General features: G+C 36.4%; 1 protein-coding gene across 4 annotated transcripts in view; it reads right to left on the reverse strand.

Annotated features, from left to right (window-relative positions):
* The window catches only part of LRRC4C (leucine rich repeat containing 4C), a 1,352,261-nt gene that overhangs the window by 571,369 nt on the left and 757,621 nt on the right, over positions 1 to 23,271 (reverse strand). For all 4 annotated transcript variants that reach the window (XM_045039151.1, XM_023239774.2, XM_045039152.1 and 1 more), the window contains one exon: positions 10,346 to 10,468. The gene's annotated coding sequence lies outside the window, so the exon portion shown is untranslated. The remainder of the gene's footprint in view (positions 1 to 10,345; positions 10,469 to 23,271) is intronic.

Consider the following 23,271-nt stretch of genomic DNA (forward strand, 5'->3'; position numbering starts at 1 on the left):
GCATTCTCTAACTTAGTTTGGGATAGCTCCTTGACCTTTTTCAGTTTATGAAGGTTTCCAAATAATAGAACCTCAACTTTAACATGAGGATAACATTTTGTATTTGGTATAATGTTCCTTTTAACTAGAAACACAAAAAAAATAATCGCTAACAGATATGACTTCAGCAGAGCAAAAGATCTTAAGATATTCCCAATATTCTTATTTATTAATTTTGTACTTGGAGCGCCTGGTTAAATGACTGACTCTTGATTTCAGCTGAAGCCATGATCTCATGGTTGGTGGGACTGAGCTCTGCATTGGGCTCTGTGCTGACAGTATGGAACCTGCTTGGTATTCTCTCTCTCTCTCTCTCTCTCTCTCTCTCTCTCTCTCTCTCTGACCTCCCGCTACTTGCTCTTTCTATCTCTCTGAAAATAAAGTAAAAAAATAAATGTTATTAGTTTTGTCTTTTATGTCTTTCCCCCTGGTCTATTTGGACCCTAATCGTTGAAGGTGAAAATCTTGTCTTAAGAAACGAGTTCTGCTTATGCCAAAAAGCTGTAACTCAGTTCACTCCTAAATGTACCTAAATGCAGAGTAAATAAAGTCATATCTTAGTACATACAGATTGTTGTAGTCCGGAAAGTGAAATGGCAGGCTTTCTATACTGTAATAGACCGAGCCATCACTTAAGGTTTACAGTAGAATACAAAAATGCCATTTACAATTTGAAACAAAAGAACCATTAGCTTTCTGCCCCCTTCACTGCATTATTGATTTACTTTCATTTGTTCCAGCCAAAAGCCTGTGTGCCTAACCATTTTTTATTCTTTAAAATGGGTATTACTGATTTTGCTTCCAGACAACACCTTCCAACCTTCTTTTCCTGCTGTCAGCTTTTTAGTTTGTTTCATTAATAAACACTTTCATTTCCTGTAATTATATTGTTAGCATATTTTCTTGTAGACACCTTTTACCACACCACAATAACATTTGGTCAGGTCCCCTGTTTTAAGACTGAATCACTGTAAACAATGACTACTGCCCCCTGGCTCTGCTCTGAATGTATGTTGCTTCATTTGTTCTGACATCTGCACCCAGCTCTGTTCTGGGTGCTCTCAATGCAGATAGAAGAGAATGACAACGGCATTCCCTCTTGCCCTTCTCTAGTTCCCACCTCACCCAACCAAATAACACAGTTTCGTTTTTGGTTTTAATTCACAGCATTTTTATTAGCGGTGGCGAAATGACTTGAATGAGACTGAAATGCCCAGTTGAACCTAATTTTACCAACTTCAATCTCAAACTTTGTCTCTTCCTCTAGGGTGTCTTACTGCAATTAGTAATTGGCACAAGATTCAGTTCAAGAAGGCTGAGTTTGGGCAAGCAATTAACTTGTAATGCCAATTTGTTTAGAGCCTTTGCTACTGTGTTCCTTGTGACAAAGACTATAATAGAATATTTGTGCATCTTTTATAAAGCTGGGGAATTTTACTCCTATTCATTAGATATGATTTCAGTGTTGTCATTTACAGCAAAGACTTAATAGATACACAAACAGAACCACTTAGCTAGTTTTTATCATCAGTTTACTTTTATCAAAAATTATTTTAGACATTAACATAGCAATTTTGTTATAATGAAGACCACTATCCTTAAATGACCAATTATTGCTTCAAAATCATAAACAGGAGTGCTGATCAAACTCTACATCTTAACATTCTGCTATTAATAATGATCTTTGTTTATGGGGCACCTGGGTGGCTCAGTCGGTTGAGTGTCCGACTTCGGCTCCTGTCATGATCTCTCGGCTCATGAGTTCGAGCCCCATGTCAGGCTCTGAGCTGACAGCTGGGAGCCTGGAGTGTGCTTCGGATTCTGTTTCCCTCTCTCTCTGCCCCTAACCCATTCACATTCCGTGTCTGTCTCTCTCAAAAACAAATAAACATTAAAAAATTAAAAAAAATAATGATCTTTGTTTAAATGGCACCAAAGTTTAAAAAAAATGGGCAAACTTCTGTATCACAGAAATAAATTTATATGTATAGTCCACACAGAAGATGTGAGTTTCCAAACCGTTTAATAATCTTACAAGATATGACTCATCCAAAGGAACACTACCTTATTTTTCTTTTCTTAATAAAACTACTACAGATATTACCTTCTTTACCCAGAAATTCTACTGGCTTACATTTTTGAAATTCTTTGTGAAAAAGATATATAATATCTTTAATATCATATTAGAGAAAAATCCAAATTTGGAGAATCATTCCACCAAGCTATGACTAATGAATAAGGGAAGTAAGTTTTCAAATTGGGTAAATTCATTTGAGTTCAGAACTTGTTCCAATCTTAGGGTAATGTGATATATTTTCATTATATCTCGTAAATCGATTCTAAAGGTGATTCTGAACGTTGAGTCCCATAATTGTTCTGTAAAATGGGGTAAGGTCATGTTCTTGAAAGAAGTGTCTTACAAGCAAGTTACCAGCACAACATTCATTGGACAGGTAATGCTATTTTAACAAAGCTGATGTGCATATATTGTCATAGGATTCATTTCAAGTTATCTTTTAGTTGAAAGAAGAAACATTGACCAAGATTCTAATCAGCTAAAGATAAATCTAAACAGATCTATATTCACTAAAGCCAAATCCAATGTGTTATATCTATTTCATACTTTGTTCTCTTGGGCTTCTACCTCACTCATTCACAATGTCTACCTCCATGTCTCAGAAAGACATTTAGAAACAGGCAAGCACCCCCTTTAAATGTCATCTTAAAAGCTTTAAGCAGCTGACAAGCAGTCACTAAGCAACTGCCCAGGTTCATCCTAGAGAAGGTTAAAGAGTTGAAGCCTGTTATAAAGTGGGTCAAGGGATCAAGGAAATACACCTTCTCTAATAAAACTCTGCCCTACTTCTCATCAGACTGCTGTGGTGCTCAACTGTGATCATGCATTGGGAAAGCAAAAACAAAATAGTCAATATGCAGTAGAGGTGAACTGACTTAGATCTCATTTTTTACTGCTATAATTAATCAAGCAATAATAGTAACATTTTAAACACCATTTTAAGAGTTTTTCATAAAGCTCACTCATGCCTCACAACCACTCCCATTTTGTCTCTCCCTTGTTCTTGTTTTGATTGCTGGCAGATTATTTTTTTTTAACAGAAATATATGTGTTGGTTTTAAACAAAGTGGATTAACTTGAAAGGTCTGGTCTATAATAGTACATGCTGCAGTCTATTCCATATGACAGTCATAGTGAACATTTCACAACTAAAAACCCTTAGGCAGTGTCTACAATACCACTGATCTTTAGGCTAAAAAGGGAATAAAATGGTGTATGCTTTTTAAGGTTTACTAAATCTTTTTGTTTGTTTGTTTCAATAAATTAGAAGAAAGAAACCAAGAACAGGAGGGAAGAAAAAAGCAAGGAAGGAAGAAGAGAAGAAGGTATAAAGGAACAAGGAAGAGAGGAATGAAATTTGAGTATTTGTGATAAAAACAAAAACTGAGGGTTACATAAACCTTGCAGGAAAAGAACAATTTAAAAAATACCTGTCAAGTTTCAAAATAATGAGTCTCCCCATTAATTGCAATGATAATATATTTGTAGACTTAGAATTTAGTGAAATCAGCTACAATTTTATAATTATCACACAGTTATACAATCGATGTTGTTATGCTAATTAACACATTTCTGTCTGGATAAGATAAGAGATGGTGCCCAAGAATGAATGCAATTCTGTGATTCACAGGCTGAATTCTGTTAATGTCAGATGAGATGTATGAGTAATAACAAAACCTGGGTGTGAATTTCAGGCCCATTATGTTCCTGTAGTTACAACGTGTCCTTCAACTTTTAAACTTCCAGTCTTGTAATTTGCAAGTCCTTTTCATTAGATTCCAACTATCATAAATTATTTAACAGTTAATTTGACTTTTACTTTAAGAGGAGTGATACTGCTAAAGGGTATTATTAGGGATCTTATTGATGTCCCTGCAATGGCATCTCTTGGTATCGTTTATGAGAGAAATGATCCATAGCCACCATTTACTCTTTTTCAAAATATGCGATTTAATATGTTTTCTCATCACTGTACAATCCTTTTTAAACAATGCCTTTGTACACTGGGCATAGATACTATCAAGAAATCTTCACTTGAGATGAAAAACAAGTGCTTCCACTTGAGATGAAAAACAAGTGCTTCACCGGAAGCTCCAGGACTATTCACTATCCTCTGGTAGGATGGAGGGCGGTGCTGTCTTCCCAAATGACTCAAGACAATATAATTTCAACTGTTCCTAGGAAAACAGCTTCATATCCTACTCAGATATTTTTCATTTAATCCCAAATGATTTGCCAGGTTCTGTCTAAAATAGACTGGTGCATCTAGGACAATGCAAATTTCACTTCAACCTTTATGCAAATCCCTCCATCATGCATTATCATCCTTTCACACACAGCCATCTGTAGAATTAGAGGATCAGTGGATATTGGAAAGAAAATGAGTTAAGAAGAAAGGAACTTCCATGGGAAATCAGGTTTGTCTTCATTCCTATAAAATCCAATAACCTCTTCCAAATTATACGTGACTGTTGGTGTCTTTTATTCTTTCCTGGTAATCTTCCTAAAATGTTGACCTCTGGATATAACCTTACTTGAAAGATGAAGGACCAGACTGAATGGTGCTGAAAGTTGGTAAGGTTTCAATTTTGAATTTGGGTCTCTTTTGCTGTAACGAATTCAATTATTAGCTACAAATATTCATTCCGCTGGAATCATTTCCTAAATGTACACCATTATCATGGCCCCATGGTGTACTGAGTAAAATTTTCCAACCATGGATTTTAGTTTTGGCCCTGTGACTTGCTTTGGCCAATGAGATGTTGGTGGAAATGACTTGAGCAGATGCTTGAAATAGCCTGTATGGTTATTAAGCTTGTCATCTTTGCCTATGCCATCATCATGAGAAGAAAATATCTTAAGTAGCCATAGTCTTTGAGCTCCACACAGATATGAGCCTTAGAGCCACCACAGCTGATGCTTAGAGACCCTGAACCTGAATCAGAGACACTCCAACCAATGTTCAGATTTGTAAGTGAGATATAAAGGTATATTATGCCTTTCTGAATTCTTTTTTGACTGTTTATTAGCAAACAATCTATCCCACCTGACTTCTGCTCTGAATAAAAGAACTGGGGGCACCTGGGTGGTTCAGTCGGTTAAGCATCAGACTCTTGATTTTGGCTCAGGTCATGCTCTTGCAGTGGTAGGACTGAGCCCCACATTGGGCTCTGCATTGAGCACGGAGCCTGTTGAGATTCTCTCTCCCTCTCTCTCTCTGCCCCTCTCCCCTGCTCACTTTCTCTCTCTTTCAAAATAAATAAATAAACATTAAAAAAAATGAATAGAAGAACAGACCAAAAACCTTGAAAGCAAAGTAAAGCTATGTTACCTGGCAGCATTTGTGTAGGTAGTAGGGATCAAGAGGGAGAAATTTGGGTTTATATTACTTTCTCTGTTCCATAACTTTTAATACTGTTTTTTTAGCCACCCCAAATAAACACACACGTCAAAGATAAAGCATGCTTGCTATGGGGATGTGACTGCAGGACAATTTCCCAAATCTTCATTAGGATTTCCTCCCCCTAAACCACCTGTAATAAGCAAATGATCTAATTCAGAACTGTGATTCATTTTTGCACAACTAGTTCTGAGTCAAGGTTGCTAGATCCTCCATTGAATTGAGACGACCCCTTCTGTGTTTCTCTTATACAGAAATGTTGGTATTGTCATTGCTGGCTGGGGGGCAGACAGGTGCTATGAGGCCCTCCACCTCCATATCAAAATGAGGTGGCTTTTACTTGGTGTTGAAGAGCTTCAGAGTATTTCCTTCTATGCCTCAGTCTCTGCCAGGCTTATCTCTCAGATGCCAGCATGAACACTGAGAAACAAAACCCTACCCTTCCATATTTTTCAGTTTCTTTAGAGAAATTTACATATTTTCTGGATTACAAAATCCTTTCTGGCACAGCGCTCTGTAAGTCGTTGAATAGGGTCAGGAGGAGGAACAGAGGGAAAAAGGAAGGAAACAGGGGATCTGACTTGTCTGGCTCTTGAGTGCATAGTTCTGTAGTTAGTCACCCAAAAGTCTATCCCCACTGTCCACTCCTGCTCTTTGTACTTGCTGACAGCAAGCTAGAAGAGACCGCAACTACGTGGAAAAGAATGGTTCTTCTCCTCCACACATCTGCAGGGGCAGTATTCTCTCTTCTGGTTTACCTATCAATGCGATCCCATGTATTTTCTTACTTATAAAGTTCTTCAAAACATCTGAACTGTCTAAGACATGCCCTCTGATACTGGTCTGTGTTGCAGATCTATTCTTTTACTGTCATAATGACATTTAAATATAAATGGAAAGGATGTAAAAAGCATGTGCTCAATCTGCTATCTTAATCCAGAAGTCAATTTGACAATTTACAAAGGTTTGATTAGAGGCACATAATTTAGCTTTTACTTAAAAACAAAAAGCACACTGTAACAGGGATTGGAACTAGTTGAGCATGAAGCCAAGTCAGGTTTTTTGTTTGTTTGTTTGTTTGTTTGTTTGTTTGTTTTCCCCTAAGTGATCACACTACAATTTTTTACATTTGAGATTTCCAAAAAGGAACAAGTGGAGTGAAAGTAAGACAAATGACAGCAGCTGGCCCAGGCACAGAACTCTTTGCATGGGAGAAAAGAGACTGATATACAGATATCTATATCTATAGCTTTCAATTTCTCTTATCTTATAACATGAAAAACATTGCCTTTATATATGTTATCTTATTTATTCCTTACAACCTGGTGAACCAGCTAATCCTATTGCCATTTTAAAAATGAGAAAATTAACTAGAGATGTTATATAATTGTGGAAGTTCACCATAGACACCCAAAGCTTAGTTTGAACCTAATTTCTGTGTTCTCCGTTGAGTGATTTTGTCCCTGAGTCCTCAGGTTATTCCAAAAAGCACTTCCCCATAGGCATACATCACCGGTGTGGGGCTCTACTTTTCCTCAGGATGAATTCAAAGCAGCTGGATGTGTATTCAATTTTAATCAAGCAACTAAACATTTGTTTCTCTTCCTTTCTCCCTTCTAAAGTTCTTTGCCTCTGACTTGGTGGGCCATCTGAGTATACTCTGGTGCTCTAAGATTTGCAGTCTCACTTACCTCTGAGGATAAATGCAACCTCAATACTTGCTGCAAATGTTTAAGTTCTCAACATTTTCAGGAATAAAAATATCACAATTAAATACGAGAAAATATACCAAGGATGCCATATTTACTAGCAGGTAGCTTGAGTGATACTGCTACTACTGTTAAGAATTGAATAATGAGGGGTGCCTGGGTGGCTCAGATAGTTCAGCATCTGAGTCAATTTCAGCTGCTCAGGTCATAGTTTCACGGTTCATGAGATCAGGCCCCACGTAAAAGAATTGAGTTAATGAGCAAAGATGTAACTTTTCTCCTCATTTTTATTTTTTGTCCTCTAATTTTGTTCTGTGACCTGTAAGGCCCATTTCACTTGCCAACAATGAGAGTTTCTCTAGCAGTTTTAAGAAAATAGTTTATTAACTTATAATGTTTCTCCCTTCAAATCTCCTAAAATACCATGGATATAAGATACATACTTAGGTATAAAAAAGATAATCTGAGAGGCACTAACATTTCTCATAAAAATGCAAATTAAAAAAATTATAAGCTCATGGATAAGTGGGGTTCACAGGTAAGAAAGTGAAAGAAATCAAGTCTGAAGTCATAGACCATCCTTTCATTATTTAACATCTATAGCTATAAATAGTTTAGTCTAGCAAAAGGACTGAAATAAAATTAAACTTTTGTTATAACAAATATAATGTTTACTTTAGGAAAGGTATGAGCCAGAAATCAGTTTAGTCTCTCCTTACTGGTAACTAGTCTCTGTCATCCAAAATGTACACAGCCCATTACACACCAATATCTAAAGTGGTTTGCGCTTCCCCCCATCCTAATTTCCATGCTCTTCAGGTGCAATACAATAAAAATGAAGGTCATAAATTTACTTTAGCAACTTCTTAAATACATCTTTCATCTCTCTCACTCTCACCTCTCTCTCCCTCTCTCCCTCTTAAGTGGCATGCTCAGTAAGTCAATGAGATTTTTAAAATAAAGTTACTCTGCTCCTCTGTAATTCAGATATATTTCTAAGATTTAGTGGCTACTTGTCAGCTCAATTCAGAAAAAAGACTCATCCTTTGTTGAATCCATGTTAAATGGGAACATAGAAAACACACAAATGTTTTCATAAGATGAAATAAACAAGTATACTAAATACCTGTTAACTATATACATTGACAAGTCTTTTTATTCAACATTTATTGAGTTAGATACCTCCCAGTCATAACATATATGGAGCAGATATTCTCTGGACATAATCCATGTCTACCAAGTGTTACAGTACAAATATATAGACATGATAATAGAGTCACACACTAGATGTCATATTAGCACATATGTGGGGTATATTATTGCAGCCAAGAGGCTGCAACAGGCAATGATAGGCCAAAACAAATTCAAGTAAGAGTTCTATATGTGCCTGAGTTTTAAAGAATTTAAATGTTGAGCAACATTTTTTTTTTCAGATTGAAAAGAGCAAAGACAGTAAAAAAGAATATGGGAAGGTCCTGAAATGTTAAGTAACTAATAAAATCGGGGCAACATTAGAAAATATAGAAGATTAAGACTGCAACCATAAAGAGTGGCTAGATTACAGTGGCTCTTAACCGTATGATAAAGCAGCGTTTGCCATTGAAAGAATTCATGATGTGGAATCATGTTATCTAGAATGGATACCCTACAAGTGGTCTGGACAAGGTCAGAGGCAGGGGCAAATTTATTACATTGGCAGTTTTTATGCAGTATGTTCTCTTTTGAAGTTAGTATTCACAAATTAGAATTGTTATAAAATATGATTTTATCACCTTATAGCCCTAGAGAGACATTAACACCCTATTGTGTGTCAGCTCAAATACTTTAATGCTTTCTATGATAATCACCTATTCCCATATATGTAAATTTGAGTTCTTTTGTCAATTTTGATTGGCTGAGGTGATCACAAAATTCCACATATAACCATGTTAGAAATTGGATGCTAACACTTAACTAAAGTGCTAATTCCTTTCTGATGTGTCTGCACTGGCTGCAGGATTCTCTCTGAGGTGAACATGAGATCCAAGTCCCCATATTGCGCATGCTGCCTTAGCTAAAGGAAGCCAAGGGGATTCTCCCCTAGGACCACTTCAAGTAGAAGCAACCAAAAGAACTTCCAATCAAGAGAACATACTGCATTGTCCTAAAATCTCTGTAAAACACATCTTCCAGGGACTCAAGTCTATGTATTTAAGTCTCACATCAACAAAGCTTTCCATTTAAATAGTCCCTGTTGGGAAAATGCATTAGTGTTTGCGATCTGTTAATTATAAATAGGCAGACTACTAATTCCTCCTGTAAGGTTTCCAAGACATCCTGTGAAAATTAATCATGATGGATTTTTTTTTTTTTTACATTTTTGTTTCTCTCCAATGGCTAATTATAGCTCCAATGAGTCTAATAAGACTGTGCCACAATGCTTCTATTGATAGTCTTTAGAATCGCAGGAAGCCTAAGGCCCAACTTATTTAATCAGAGGTCTTGATTTGTTTGGAAAATTACCACAATATGAGCTGTATTTTGTCACTCGGGGCCTATGTGATGAAGGGCTGTGAGTCCTTTTGTTTTCCTTGCTCCGGATGAGGATTATTTAAAGATTTTCCCCTACCACGAGCATTCTGGTATAAGGGAATACAGCACATGCAGCTACTTTGGGGGTAATAAAGCAAAATATCTTGGTTTAAAAGAGCATTGTATGCTGTTGATAATAAACTGTAATGATTTTACAGCAGTCTCCTGTAGTAAATACTGTGTCTGAGTCTTTCACATTTAGAAAATCATTAAGTTATTCTCTTGAATCAGTTAATTTCTCCCAAGTGTTCTTATATCTTGGGAGTCCAAGAAGTGTTGCTTGAAAATATGAAGAATTAGAGTTGCTTCTGAACATACAGAATATGAACCAAGCATAGTGCTCCTGGAATGCATAATCCCATATGCACGTGCACTTCCTGTACTCCAGATGCAACTTTGCCCTGGCTTCCATAAAATCACCATCAGAAACACTTAGAAGAAATATTATCTGTGCAAAAGGTTCGCAACCAACAGAAAGGTTATATTCCAGTTGAAAAATTATTTAGAAAATGAATATGCGAGTAATTTACCTTTTGTAATGAAACACACCTGAATTTCATGAAGTCCCTCTGCTAATTCAGTGAGATCTGTAGGTGGATGGTGCAGGATGGGAAATAAAGCTGCCTCATGAAGAGAGATGATCTTCTCATGCTAGACTCCCTTCTCTTCCTTCTGGAACAGAGAATGAATTGGGTTCAGTATGGTCTCCTAGATAGCAAACAGGCTACTCATGTTTGTTTAACATTCAAATGGAATGTGATGATTCAATGCATGGAGGTAAAGCCCTGCAATCTCATGAGTTTTGTTCTAGCTGGTAAAAAGGCTATGGCTTTTTTTTCCCCTCTGGTGGCTTTGGTGAACTGATCTTTGTTTCCCTCGCTCCACCAAGTAGCTCTGAAGTTCTGCATACTTTTCGAATTTACACTTAACATAACTCTAAGAATCAATCATTAGGCAATAAACTTCAAATGTTTTACTACTTCTCCAACATGTGGCCAAAGATATTCTACTCTCAGCTCTACCCGAGTGCTTGTTTAATTTGATTACTGGGGAAAAAATGATGTATTTCATTATTTTTATCCATTGAAATAATTATAACATCCATAGAGATGTTTCCAGGAGGAAGTAAAAGAATGGAATCAGGTTTCTCTGTATGATTAAAGTTTATTCCTCAATGATGATGAGCAAGTTGAGCAGGCATGTGGGCTAGTGGGAAAAGAAGTTTAATAGCCAAAGAAAAGAAATGGCCTTTTTTGTTGTGTTTTAAGTACAAAAGGAGAGGTTTAAAAATGTTTGAATTACTAGATATCTCAGTTCATTCACCTTTGAAAGAAACCAAAAATGCACAAGAACACAAGAAGTTACAAGAAGCTACAAGAAGTAATGCAAGGTGTTTCTCAAAAACCCTTAAGAAATAATGCAATTATTATTGTTTAAAAGTTTGAGGGGCTCACACAAAAAAGAAATGAGTAAGAAATACTTCTTAGTAAGCTTTGTTAGTTCCTAAACTAAGTAAATAAAACTATTCAGTTCAAAAATAACTGCAGTTAAAAGGCGTTTATCTAAGCAACTGAAAGAAAAGAAGAGAATTTTCAAGTCCATCGATCTAGTACATAGTAACATCATCCTTATTATCAGTAACAGTAACAAACTACATTAATATACCCAGTCATAAATTGAAAATCTATGCATGGATTAACTGATTTAATCTTCACAGGAAACCAAATAAATAGGTCAGTACTACTACAGCCCTTATTATGAATCAGGAAACTTGAGGCACAGAGAGGTTAAGTATATTGTCTAAAGTTATACTCTTAGGAAGTGATAGAGCAAAGGTTTAAAACAAGATTGTCTAGAAATAGAGTCCATGATTTTAACCAGGAAGTGTGGTATATATTTTAAAAGGTATATACCAAAATGTTATCAAATTGGATATACTTAACTAGTGGAAATGTTGGTCGTTTTCAACTTCTTTGTGCTTTTATGTACTTTTCACATCATCTATTACAAATACAAATACTTCTAGAATTAGGAATAAAATATCTTGAATATACTTTTAAAGAACTCTTACTAGCTTCCACACCTCTCATTTACTTTCACAAAAAAAAAATTAAAAAATAAATGTTCTTTTTCCAAATATGCCCATTTCTGTATTAATGTCTTGTGTTATTAAACCAACAGAGCACTGAAATAGCCTTCATCAGGGAAGTGGTTCACAAATCAGTCCCCTATAGATGGCATAATCATAATTCAGAAGTCTTGCATTAGTTGAAGGGCAACCAATACATGCTAAGAATCTCATAATGAAAGACGTATAGACACTGGACTATAGATTTTGGGATATTTAGGGAACAAACATGCAGACAAATAAATAAGTTCAACAAATACAAAGTACAAAGATACTTTGAAGTTAGGAATTAGAGCGATTCTCACAAAAGCCAGCAGAAGGTGGTTGGGGAGATGGGTGAAATAGATAAAGGGATTAAGAGGTACAAACTTCCATTTGTAAAATATGTAAGTCATGGAGACAGAAAGTACAGCATAGGGAATATAATCAATAATCTCGTAACAATATTATATGGTGACAGATTGTAAGTACACTTATCATAGTGAGCACTGAGTAATGTATAGACTTGTTGAACCAATATGTTTTTGTATACCTGAAACTAATATAACATTGTATGTTAATTATACATCAGTTAAAAAAAATAACATCAAGAAAAGTGATCTACAGGGACTAGGGGATGTAAGAATGGTCAGGCATATGTTATTTTCCCGGCTAGCCTTACTCACCATCATGTCTCTAGTTATCCATTATGAGACTCACAATTCTGCACAGTGTTACCTATAAAAACAAACAAACCAAACCAAACAAAAACAAAAAATACCTCTTCATTCGTATAGGATGGAAGGGGGAAAATAGAAACTATATCAGTCTGTGAAACTGGGAAATTCCAAATAATAGGTCTCTATACTACAAGCATTATAAGTGCTAATGTCTAAGGGCTCTTGGGAACTATTAGGCAAATCTATGAGACTTATTTCTACAAGTAATGCTGTTAGAACATTCAATTGTGTTCTCTGAGAACAGTAGTGAAACCCGTCAAATAATCTAGGGAAGCCAGAGCTATAAGAAAATCAGATCCTGACTCAAAGTCTGTAACCATAAGTTAGTGCCAAAGCCACAAAAGGTGCCAATATTAGTAAATGAGGTTTGGTATCTGTCCTGGGAGCAAGTACTGGACAAATGACCCAAGAACCATGTACTGAGTTCTAATTCATTTCTCTTGAAATAGCTCCCACTTTCTTCCTTCTACCTCCTCAATTCTTCATTAAACAACACACCTTTTACTAAAGATAATTTCTCTACTCCAACCCTTCCCACCTAATTTAAGATTGAGGTTCTTCATCTGTGTTTTCACAATGGTTCCTTCCCTTGGTAGCACTCAATGACTTGTGATCTTACAAAGCAATGATGCACTCTAAAAAGAGATATAGATATAGATATAGATATAGATATAGATATAGATATAGATATAGATATAGATATATAGATATAGATGATATAGATATATTTCACCAGAACACTGCAGCAGAGAATGCAAAATATTAGCAATGATTACCAGGTATGGAATCTTTATTTCTCCATACTCATTTTTGTTACTATTAGAAATGCAGGAAAAAAAAATGAACATAGTAATTATGTAGAAAGTCACAGCAGAGTTATTTTGTGTCAGGTAGAAATTTTTCCATAAGCAGTTTAAAAAAGAAATCCTTCCATTTTCTTATAAAATTAACATGTTTATTTGAGGAGAGTATTTATGATATATCCTTAATTATCAAAATAGAAGTAATGTAATTGCAAATATTTTCAAAAGAAAAGTCATATATTTTATTCTTGGGTTATAAAAGGCCAATTTTGATTTCAGAAAAAAAAATGTTTAAAATCTTCCAATTAGACCTGTAGGATTTTAAGAAATAATTATGCCATTTTCATCTAAGAGAAAAGTAGCAAAACAAGTTAGGTAAAAATTACCTAAGACAACTGGTAGTTCAAAGAAGAATGTGTCCTTTCCTCCTATGTTCCTAAAATAATAACATGAAAATATATTATTTTAATATTTAGTATTAGCATATGTTGAGTATATGTAGGTCCCCCAAATGATGATTTTCTTCAAGTATTTTTGGAACTTGAACATAGGGGTACTTTGGTATTATACCCAGGCTTTGGGGATCTACTTTATAGAAAATACGTAAATTTCACTAGTCACTTTGCATGCCTTGGGTAGGGGGTCTGGACAATAATCAGGGTGGCAAACCATTACAATAAAGGAGAGAAAAGAATAAATGTCTCATTGCCAAAGGAGCCTAAACTCAAGAACAGAGCTGTACCAGATGTTCAAAATAGTATGGTCATGCATTTTGTTAAGTTACATGTCAAGAATATAGTACAAACTGAATGTCTAAGTTCACAAAAGTTCACATAAAGAATGCTGATTTTAAAACAATGAATGAGTTTGGAAAGCAAAAGAAAAATAATATGTTAGGATGAGAGAGATCACTTTAGCTATGTTGTGAGGAGATAAACTTTTAATTGATGGGATCAATGATTTTGTGATAAGCAATGAGACTCAGTCCTGCAAAAGCCCAGGGTCTTTAGAAAAGTTATAATAAATGAAGAGTTTGTATTTAGAAAAGTTAGTGTAAAAGAGAGCAATGAGAATTAAATATGACAGCTGATTTGGGGAAAGCAGAGGAATAAGGAAGGCTTCTGATGGACCACCACGGATACCATACATGATAGGATTCAGGCAGTATCTCTGAACAAATTGGATCAGTGGGCAGGCAATAGAGAATAATTTGGATACAGTGATACCAGGTAGCTTTTAAGAAAATGAGAATTTAAACAATGGTAACAACCATGGAAGAACAGAATACTTAAGAAGGGAGACTATTAGCAAATCTAGGTGAAAATCAACAATGATGAAAGTCTGATGAAAAATGACTCTAAAATTTTGGAGTAAGAAAGAAAGAAGAGTCTGTGATTGGGATATATGAATGGAGATGAAGAGGGTGAGGTAGACCGGGGTAGGCAATGAGCTAAAATGAGGTTGGTTTTGAAAAAGTATGTTCCAGATTAATATGAGAAATCTGAGAGAAGATATTCTATGGAAAATTAAGGTAAGGTCCTGGAGAGATGGTGGGAAATCTAGTTAGAAATGCATATTGGAGGGGCACCTGGGTGGTTCAGTTGGTTAAGCATCTGACTCTTGATTTCAGCTCAGGTCATGATTTCAAGGTTTGTGGGAACAAGCCCTGCATTCAGCTCATGTTGACAGTAAAGCCTGCTTGGGATTTTCTTTCTCCCTTTCTCTCTGCCCCTCCTGTGCTCATGCATGTGTGCTTTCTAAATAAATAAGTAAACAAACAAACAAACAAACAAACAAAACAGAACAAATGTAGATCTGGAAACCATAGGGATTCTTGGTCATAAATGAAACCATTAAAGCAAAGAGATACACAGAAAAGATCTATGAGTCTTAGAGATAATCCACAGTTAGCAGGTTAGAAAAAGAACAAAAGAATATCTTATTAGATAAACTAAAATGGTAACTTTGGGATCATCTAGGTGGCCTTGTCAGTTAACCATCTAATTTTGGCTCGGGTCATGATCTCATGTTTGGTGAGTTTGAGCCCTGCATCGGGTTCTGTGCTGACAGTTTGGAGCCTAGAGTCTGCTTCGGATTTTGTGTCTCCCTCTCTTTCTGCCTCTCCCCTTCTCATGCTTTGTCTCTGCCTCTGTCTTTCTCTCTCTCTCTCTAAATATTAAAAAATTAAAACTAAAAATAAACAAAATAAACCAAATAAACTGGTAACTTTGATACAAAATCAAAATATATTTCCAATTTTCCATAACTCACCTATAAATAATGAGTAAAAGGGAAATAAATACATGGAAAATTACTTTACACTACTTTAAGAGGCTATCATGTCTTTCTTCAAGACATTGAGTCTTTCTCCTGATCCATTAGCTAATATTATTAATCTTACCTGTAAATAAAATTTTGGACATGGATTTTCATTTAGCCTGACCAAAAAAGGGGAAAAAAAAGTGTGTTTATATAATGGCAAGCTTCTTGGGAACGGAGGATCAGTATTTGCTGGTTATAGACAAAATACTATACAACACCGTGTTCCCTCTAAATGAATAACAAATTAAAACGTGACCATTGTTATTAAGCTAAATTCCTTCAAGTGTGTAGGAGTCAAGCTTAGACTTAGAAATACTATTATTAATTACAATGTCTTTTTTTCCAAACATTGGAACTTGCATCTGAGCAATGGGATTCCGATTCTGTCTGCCATCTGTACTGTTGGCTCTTCATCTCTACGCATGTGTTTTTCAAGTTCCTTACTTGAAATGATCTTTGTCCTTGAAACAAAGGGCTACAGCCCAGGGTCTGCAGGTACAAGATGCTGACTTGCAGCATCCATCTAGTGCGCATCAACCACAGAAGTTTAACGAATCACTTTCTTGCCTGCCCTTGACCTTGCCCAGAATGCTCTGTGTGCAGGAATCAAGAAACCTGTGAGGCCATATGCTGGGAGTCAGCCTTTGACCGTTTTCCCCCATCCAGCTGTCACCCTGAAAGTAACATCACACACACATACATTTTTCATACACATGCAAGTGTCTCAAATTTTGGCCACAGGGGAACCGTATTCAGAAATTATATATTGGAGTTGTTCAAAGTGAGATAATTTTCAAATGTGGAATCTGGGAGTTGTGAGTAATCACAGATACTCTCTCAATTTATATGATCTAATTTTGATTCTTAAAAAAATAAATAACAATATGCATGTAATAAAATCAATAAAATATACAGTAGATGCATAATAAAAGTCTCTTGTTTCTCTCTACCTAGAAGTTACCAGTATTAGCAGTTTCTTTACATTCTTCCTTTTATATGCTTATAAACAAATATAGTATCCTATCATTTTTGTAAATTGAAATCATATAATTTATATTATTCTGCTTTGGTTATAGTTGGCAAAGAAAGCTAGAATCGTTGCACATCAACACATATGGGCTTACTTCACTGTTTTCAAGGACCATGTAATATTTCACTTTACAGAATTATTATAATTTATTTCACCAATCCCCTACTAGTGGACATTTTTAATTATGTTCTTTTTCCGATAATTTTCTCCTGTCCCAAACAATTCTGTAATGTTTAGTTTTGTGCATCTTAGCATTGTTTTGTCATTATATATGTGGAGTAAAATAGTATCAGGGAAGTTCTGTGTTATCCATTTGTTTTATTTTTATAGCTTATTTTATTTTAAAATTTTTTAAATATTTACTTTACTTTTGAGAGAGAGAGAGAGAGAGAGAGAGAGAGAGAGAGAGAGAGAGAGAGAGAGAGAAAGAGACAGAGTGCAAGCGGGAGAGGAGCAGAGAGAGAGGGAGACACAGAATCTGAAGCAGGCTCCAGGTGAAAACAACAGCTTTAAATCCAAATGACAGCCCTGCCTTAGTTTAAAGCTAAAGTTCTCTTTTCTGCTTATTATGGATCTTTGATAAGAAATACAATTGCTGAGAAGTCTGTTTTGCTTGCTGTTTGCTACGAGCATTGTGAGGCCTTTCCTGAATGTAACCCGCTGTGTAGTAGAATGGGTTGTAAACCTTCCTAAATGTAGTCTGATATGTAATGGAATGAGTGATTGTACATAAACTAACCGGCATTTCTCGCTTCTGTAAACCTGCTTGCTTAACACATTCCTCACCTACCCCCTTCCCCCTTCCCCCTTTTTTCCTCCCGCCACAAGTAACGGACAAAGCCTTCCCGCCAAAGGACAAAGGACGCCCAATCAGAGAACAACAAATGTCCTTACTTTAAAATCAACTAATCAGGCCCCTCATAATTTGAAACCTCCCCTGAGCTATTTGTCTCTGTCTATAAAAACGCTGTACCAACCCTGATCGTGGCCTCTTGCGTCACCGGCGACGAGTGCGCAGAGGACCAGGTTCGAACCTGCAATAAACGACCCTTGCCGCTTGGCTTTGACTTACGACTCTGGTGGACTTTTGTGGAAGGTTTCAGAACTTCGGGCATTACACAGGCTCCAAGCTGTCAACACAGAGCCTGAAGGGGGGCTTGAACCCACAAACCATGAGATCATGACCTGAGCCGAAGTTGTATGCTTAACCGAATGAGCCACCCAGGCACCCCTCCATTTGTTTTAAATATAAGCAGCAGCATAGTAGAGTTAAAAAATAACTGACTTTGTAGTCAGGCTGACCTCAATTTGAATCTTAGTACAGTCACTTACTTCTCTGAGTTTCTTTTGCATAGAACAACCCTTCTCTGAGTCTCAGATTTCCTCCTTGCAAAATGGTGATAAGTCCTTCACAGTGAAGATTTTGAGGTTAACTACTTTAAAAGATACCATAAGTAAGTATGTATTCCAAAACTCATAGCTAAGAGAGAAGGTAAGAGGAGGAAGAGGAAAAAAGAACAATCTCTGAGTTCAGAGCTTTAAAGTCAGAATTGGACTAAATGTCAAGTCATCTGATTTCAGATGAATGTTTTTCCAATTAATTGCACTGAAACTTTCTAGGCTCCATTTCATCATTTGTCTTTGCCCATTGATTATGAGGGTATCTTCACCTTGTCTGACCCACATGGTGCAATGGCTAAGAAACTTTTGGCAAAGTCCATATAAACAACAGAAAGAAGTCTAAGCAGAATAGGACTGTTTTGTTGCTCTATGGTCTCTTCCAACTGGGGAAATTTTTAGGACAACGCTCAGCCATGACAGCAGTTATGGATTGAGGGAGAGGCTTGACTGTGGTCACAGATGATACACACTTGATCAATACCCATCATCTGTGAAACCAGGGTGGTGACTGGCTGGTTATTAAGAAGCATTCACTCCAGTGACATTCATCTTTGTCTAAATTTACTCCTTTAAAATGCCACGTCACAATCAGACTTTCACATTTGTCTGAAGGAGATAATCATCATTGTCTTGAATATATATATTCTTGACAATGGCCTTGTGAACTAGACAAAGGAATTGCTAACGTTTATGTTGGGTGGGGGGTGTTGAGGAAGATAAGTTTTAGAGGCCTTAATCAATTGGCCCATATCTTTTAGCTCCAAATTCACTTTTATTTCTACCATATAATACTGAATGCCATTGTATTTTTTTCATGTTTATTTATTTTTGAGAAAGTGCAAGTGGGGGAGGGGCAGAGAGAAAGTGGGGCAGAGGATCTGAAGCAGACTCTGTATTGACAGCAGCAAGCCCAACATGGGCTTGGACTCACAAACCACAAGATCATGACCTGAGCTGAAGTCAGGTTCTCAACCAACTGAGCCACTGAGGCACCCCTACCATTGTATTTTAATACAAGACAATGATGATCTGGTCACAGATCTTCCTCTAGTTCTGCACCCTTAGCTCTTTTTGGAAAAAGTAGCCTCCATTCATATACTTTCAGTAATGCCACACTGAATATAACACAGACTGCTCCGCATGGCTATCAAACCTCTCCCTTTTTCAGTCCAACATTTATGAATAGCCTCATCTCTATCATCTGTGAGCTTCAGGCTCATCAGACCATGTTTCTGTCTCTTAAATATTCCATGCACTTCTTCACTGCCATGCCTTACCTACTGGCTTTCCTTCAACTTAGAGTTGCTTTTATCCATTACCCACCCACATAAATTATATTCTTTTTTTTCTAAGCAAAGCAGATAAAATCTTGACTGATAAGCCCTTCCTGATTCCTACAGCCCAATGAATTATCCCTTTTGCATAAAGAAAAACAAATACGTATATACCTATAGTGAACTCACATATTTTTCTGCCTGTCTTAAAATTCTTTATATTTCACCTCCCTGACCAATTAGAAACAATTTATGTGCAAGGCTCATGACTGTGTCCCATACGAATTGAACACCTACCTAGGCATATTTACAGTTCCCTCTAACTGGTGTGCTCTTCCTCACTAGGCCCTATCCAATATTCAAGGACCAGTGGAATACCTCCTTCCCCATAAAACCTGTTCTAAGTTCCTTTAGAGAGACATATTCTCTTTTGAATTCCAATACCATTTTAGGGCAATTTCCTCTCTTTTTTTGGTTAAATGTTTATTTATGTATTTATTTATTTATTTTGAGAGAGGGGGTGGGGAGGAGCAAAAGGAGAGGGAGAGAGGATCTCAAGCAGGCTCCACGCTTAGTGCAGAGCCATACGTGGGGCTCTATCCCACAACCTTGAGATCATGACCTGAGCCGAAATCAAGAGCTAGAGGCTTAACTGACTGAGCCACTCAAGGGCCCTGGAAATTTCCTCTTTCTTATACTACAGTGGTTTTAAGTATATTTCCATTCTTCCAAAAGATTTGAGCCAGCATGTAGGCGCAGACTACACCTATTTTGTTTAGCACTGTATCTTCAGAGTCCAAGGCACAGGAGACACTCAACAACATATATGGAGAAACATAATCTTCTTGCTCAAATCATCTATGCTTATGTCTAATACATTTTTAATCTTTCAGTGACTCTTATTCAGAATTCAGTAAGTTTTATTTTTAACCATATGCAATTACCATTCCCACGGGCACCTGGGTGGCTCAGTTGGTTGAGCGTCAGACTTCAGCTCAGGTCATGATTTCAGGGTTCATGGGTCCAAGCCCCACTTCGGGTTCTGTGCTGATAGCTCAGAGCCTGGCGCCTGCTTCAGATTCTATGTCTCCCTCTCTCTCTGTCCCTCCTCTGCTTGTGCTCTCTCTCTCTCTCTCTCTCTCTCAAAAATAAATAAACATTAAAAAAATTAAAAAGAAGGAAATTACAATTCCTCAGTTCACAAACAGTTGAGTATATGCAATTTCATTTGGTTCAACCTAAAAGTTACGGGTTGAATGGAATGATGGATAGATAAATGAATGAAAATTCCTCACAGTTGTAAGTCATGGCATGCGTGCATTATAAATCACAATAGAAATATTATTTCATTTGATGGAAAGTCATTGGGAGGTCAAGGAGGGAGAATTTGCATTAAAGTACGTCACTCTCCTACATGGAGAAAAACACATTTCAAATACATCATTAGCCACAGGAGCATTAGTACAGAGTACACATCCACCAGGCTTTTTTACCACTACATTCATTTTCCTTTGTGTTCACCAAAATGAAAAATCCCTGTACCTGAGTAAAATAACAAGCTTGCGTCTTCCTTTGTCCTTCCCTGGTGAGCATTTCAGCTAGGAGAAGTCATTTTGCTACATTCCATTCTCAAAGCTGTGCTGGAGAAGCCAGAAAATCACACAGCTCAGAAGTCAGGCCAACTGTACGCGTCAGGAGACCACCTTTGCTATGGGACATATACACAGCAGTTGCATAAAGGGTGTGCATTGCCCATACTTTTTAGCTGACATTGGCCTGGCGTGTCCCAGATACCATTAATGAGCTGGGTTTCCCTCCACGGTACCGACAGGCCTTTTTGGAATTTACTTCTGTGTCACTGCAGCATTGTGTAGAAATTAAGGCATGGGCTCTAGAGGTTGAAATCACAGGGTTCAAATCTCATTTTGTAATTTTTGCTAAATTTTGCAATCTCTCTGCACCTTGATGTCTTTATTTCTAAAATTATTTAAAACTAAAGTTATATTATGGGGCACCCAGGTGGCTCAGTCTGTTAAGCATCTGACTTTGGCTCAGGTCATGAGTTCAGGTCATGATCTCACAGTTTGTGAGTTCCAACTAGACTCACTGCTGTCAGCCTCTCAGCACAGACCCTGCTTCAGATCCCCTGTCCCTCCTCTCTCTGTCCCTCCCTCACTTGTGCTCTCTTAAAAGATAAATAAAACATATAAAACACTAAAGTTATCGTAAAGGTTTTTGTGACTGTGATAATGCTTTAGAGGAAGCCAATTTAACAGATTCTCTGTTTTATAGTGGGTGTTTAATAAATGATAGTTTACAAAAACCTTTCTGGTTCCCTTCTACATTGTTTAATATTTCCCTGGACTGAGAACAGAGGTCTACATATACTAGATGCAGAGATGGAATACAGAAACCAAAGAATTTAATTTAAAAAACCCAGAAATTGAACATATTGCTTGGGAAGCAATAATAATAAAGTAGAATAAGAGGAAGCAACTGCAGAAAGAAAAGGAGAGAGAGAGAAAAAGAAGAGGAAAAAGCTATCATTTCTTTAGCACCCATTGTATACCACAGACTGAGTCCCATTCTTGTGTTGAGGATCATATAATAAAGTAGACTAAGCATTTCAGAATAGAGAGAGAATAGAAAAGACATAAAAAATGAGAAAGAAGAGATGAGAAATTTAAGCATCAGTCCTGACAGATTAATATCCTGATAATAAAGATTGCAGAGACCATGAAGAATAAACATGGAGGGAAGAAAATGATTCAAATAATAATTCAATTTCACAGAAATAAAGAACATACATTTCCAGGTTTAACGGACACTCATGTGCCCATCACAATGGTTGAAGAAAGGCTCACACCAAAGAACATCTTCGTAAATTTCAAAATATTGGTGGGAGAAAAGAAAAAGCTGAAGAAAATTTTTAAGATAAAAGACAACGCAAAAAGGATTCAGAATTATAATGGAATTGGAATTCAATAAAATACTAAAATCTAGGGTAAAAAATTGAGTAACTTCCTTCAAAACTCAAAAAGAACAGGTAGGTGGCCTCCAATACTATAGCCAGCCAAACTACCAGCTAAGTACTTAATATTTCTGTGGTATTTGATATATGGCAGGAACTGCTGAAAACATACTACACATATTAGCACATTTGATTCTTCAACAGGCCTAAAAGTTAGGTATTATTATTAGTCTCATTTTACATATGAAGAAATGGAGTGACGAAACTCTTAAAAATAGTGTGTCCTAAAGTCATACCATGCCTATGTGTGAAAACCAGAATTAAAAAAAAAAAAAAACCACAATCTCGCTTTAACCAAAAATAATATCCTGCATTTTAACCAAAAATAATAAACTACTAGCCAATCAACTATTGCCTCCATTAGGTGTGGCTTTATCATCCTAAGCATAAAACCACTTCATAATAAATTCAAGAGAATGTTTTCCCAATCTGTAAATATGTACTTCAGAAATAATTATAGATTGCCTATATGGTTCTTATGTTTTTCTTGCTACTTAAATATAATCAGGTAATTGATCAAAACCTAACTTTAATTATTATATGGATTTCTATTTCCCCTTCCCAATGGTCTTTTTCTAATTTTACTAAAAATATTAACCTTCTCATAGGCTCCATTTTCTTATGAATTTGACGAATGTGTCTACACACTGAGCTCATCCTTGCCCTGACTTAAAATGCAAACATATTCAATAGAATAAGAAATATTTCAGTAGGATAAGAATATTTCTAAAACTTTGGTTTAAAAACATGCTTCCAAGAAATGTGAC

Source organism: Felis catus, chromosome D1 (assembly GCF_018350175.1).
Source record: "Felis catus isolate Fca126 chromosome D1, F.catus_Fca126_mat1.0, whole genome shotgun sequence".
Taxonomy (NCBI): Eukaryota; Metazoa; Chordata; class Mammalia; order Carnivora; family Felidae; genus Felis; species Felis catus.